Genomic DNA, 3,258 nt, shown 5'->3' on the forward strand with positions numbered 1-3,258 from the left:
GGGGCCCGGAGGGGAGCGGAGACAGGCAGGGCTCGTGTTCGGAGGCGGGACGAGAGAGTGGCCCAGCGCGATTGGCAGGGACCGGAGAGGGACTGGGACGCAGCTGGGGGGCGGGGCCTCGAGGGGTCTCGGGGGTGGAGCCCATGGGGGCGGGGCCTCGAGGGGCCGGCCTGGAGGTTTGGGCTGACCCAGGGCAGCGCGAGAACGGAAAGGAAATAGAACTAGAGAAAGGTCGGACTTGATCTGAGGAAAGGTGGAGGGCTTAGGAAATGGGGAGGCTTTCAACAGGAAGAGAAAAAGAAGACACTACTGCCAGCTCAGAAACATAATTTCCAAACCTGCTTGCATGTCTCTCATTTACTTTCTCTGAAGGAGGTTTGGGAAGGTCTCTCAGAGCAGTTTAATAGAAGTGGGAGGTGAGATGGACAGAGTGGAATTGCTTGAAAATCTCAGGGGTCAGATGCTAAAGCAATGTTCCTTTTGCTCTATTATGCACTTTAAAACATTGTTCTGAGAAGAGGTCCGTGGGGTTCCCCAGAAGGCTAAATTAGGGGTCCATGGTACAAAAAAGATTAAGAAACCTAATCCATAATAGTACGGTGCCACCACTGGGAGGGTGAAAGATGATCTAAAAAGGTATCATGGTGTCCATCCAAGATTTCTGCTGCTTGTATAAATTAGATCTTTTGTAACTAAAAGACTTTTTGTTCCCTGAAGTCCATTTGTTTTACTATATTTCTTACCACCACATTGTACTTTGGTTTGGATAAAGTGAACAGTTTAAACGTCAAATCAGGTAACACCACATGGATTCCGGTAAACTCGCAACCCTTTCCTAATCTGTAAAATGGGGTAAAATTTTGCCACCACTTAGAATTGAGGAGGTGACCACATAAGATAAACATAGAACATGTTTGCACAGTTCCTGTCAAAGAAAATATTTATAAAAATTTCCGCTTGCTTTACATTACTATATCGAAATGTTTCTATTTCTATACTTGAAAGGAAGACTTGAAGTTGATGGCAAACTCTACATTTATGCCCATTTCCAAGAAGAGAAATAAAATGAGACTTGGCAGCATAAATGAATTACGCCTTTATTCAATTCAGTGCTGGTTCTGTTCTGTTTCATGAGGATGGAAAGAGGGATGTGGTAGTTCCTGACACAAAATGCATGAAAGGTCAGAGACTACTGTTTTTATAATGCCTTTTAAGTTTAGTCATTTTATTAAAAAACATATTTAGACTTAATTTCAATTGTTTTGAAAAAGGAATTTCTTCAAAAACCATTGACTCTGAAGTATTTTCATATATTGTCAATGAATTCTATTTTTAAGGTGGGTTTTGATGAGGCTCCACCTTTATATTTTATACCAATTGATTAATGAAGACAACCATGAGGGTATAAATATTATTATGAAAGATATAAGGTAGGAAGTTTAAATTGTGTTTATTACCTGTGTTTAAAAGTGTGCTTATCTACTAAATTCAGAAGATGAATGTATATATATTTGAGTATATTGAGATTTACAACAATGCTTATTTTATTACAGATAATGAAGGAAAGAATCATATTAGAAAATAATTTCTATTTTGTGGCAAAAGTCTGCAAAAGACTTGGAAGGGGGTCCAGAAAGACCTGTTTTTCTACAGGACTTGTCTGTTGTAATAGGCCAGCCTGTTTCCTTTGTGAAAAACACTTTCTAGAGGAATTTCCAACAATGAGGCAAGTGAAAAATAATATATTTGGGGCTGCTGGGTGGCTCAGATAGTAAAGAACCATCTCAGTGCAGGAGACCCAGATTCAATCCCTGGGTTGAGGAGATCCCCTGGAGAAGGCCATGGCAACCCACTCTAGTATTCTTGCCTGGGAAATCCTATGGACAGAGGAGCCTGGCAGGCTAAAGTCCCTGGAGTTGCAAACAGTCAGACACAACTGAAGGACTAACATTTTCACTTTTCAAAATCCAAAAGGACAAACGTTCTAAGGGCTGGAGTTTGGGTTCTAATACTCTCACTGTGAGCTAAAGATGTGGTGCTGGGCCATAGCTGGTGGAAATCTGGCTCAGTGACTCCTTCATAAAGCCTAGATCCTCTAAGAGCTGCCCCCTTCCATTCTATGAAAGTAGAAAATTCCCTGCCTGTAGACCATGGAGACTTCAAGGAAACTCATGCTTTCCTCTAAGCTGTAAGTAGAAAGAAACAAAAAGGCAACTGGGAGAAATCACACCCCAAGCCTATGCCAGAGATGCAATTTAAATTTACATTACCAGCAACTGTATGGGAGTCATAGGAGATAAAGTAACACAAAGGACCTTTGAAACCCCTGGGACTCTGCCAGAATCAAAGCCAGGGACACTTTCACAACTAGGACCCATGAAATTACCCAAGAGAAAACAACACCCACAGAAGGTGCATGTACAAAAAGGGAGTTACAAAGAACTTAGGGAACAACTCTCCATGTCAGAAAGTTAAAAGATGTGCCAACTGAACTGTCAGAACCAAAGAACCATGATAACAGACCGACATGAGTGGAATTATTGAATGTGTATTCATAATATACATAAATTCATATAAGAGGTAAAAGAAGGTCTAGAAAGAGAACACTAACAGAAAGATAAATGAATTTGAAAAAGAACCAAAAGATCCAAAGGATTTTCTACAAATGAAACTTCCACAATTAGAAGCATGAAACAGGAGGTAACATAGTTGTCCTGCTACAGTTCAAGAGGGAAATAAGAAGGTGGCTATGAGAAAATTCCCCAGAAAGCAACACAGAGATACAACACAGAGATATAAAGAAATGGAAAACATGAAAGATTAATTAAGAGACACAAAGGACACACTGATAGGTAAAACATTTCTGTCTGAGTTTCATGAAACGAGAACAGAGATGTTAGGATGGATGGGTGGGGAGATAGATAAATAGACACACGGAACAGTGAAACTAAACTTGCGAACAGCAAAAAAACAGAAATAAGGGGGTGGGGGGCAAAGTCGGGGTTTGGTTTAGAAGTGGATAAGAGATATTAACTAATTGAGTCTCTTGTGAATGTTAAATTTAATGGAATAAATTCTTGAAATGCATTAATAAAACAAGAAGGCAGTAAAAATGGGCAAAAGATTTAAACAGACATTTCACCAAAGAATATATACTAATGGCAAATGAGAACATGAAAAGATACTCAACATCATTCATTATCAGGATAATATAAATTAAAATCACATATGAAATATGAATATGCACCTTTTAGATAG

Source organism: Giraffa tippelskirchi, chromosome 3 (genome assembly GCF_054371585.1).
Source record: "Giraffa tippelskirchi isolate mGirTip1 chromosome 3, T2T-mGirTip1v1.2.pri, whole genome shotgun sequence".
NCBI classification, from domain to species: domain Eukaryota; kingdom Metazoa; phylum Chordata; class Mammalia; order Artiodactyla; family Giraffidae; genus Giraffa; species Giraffa tippelskirchi.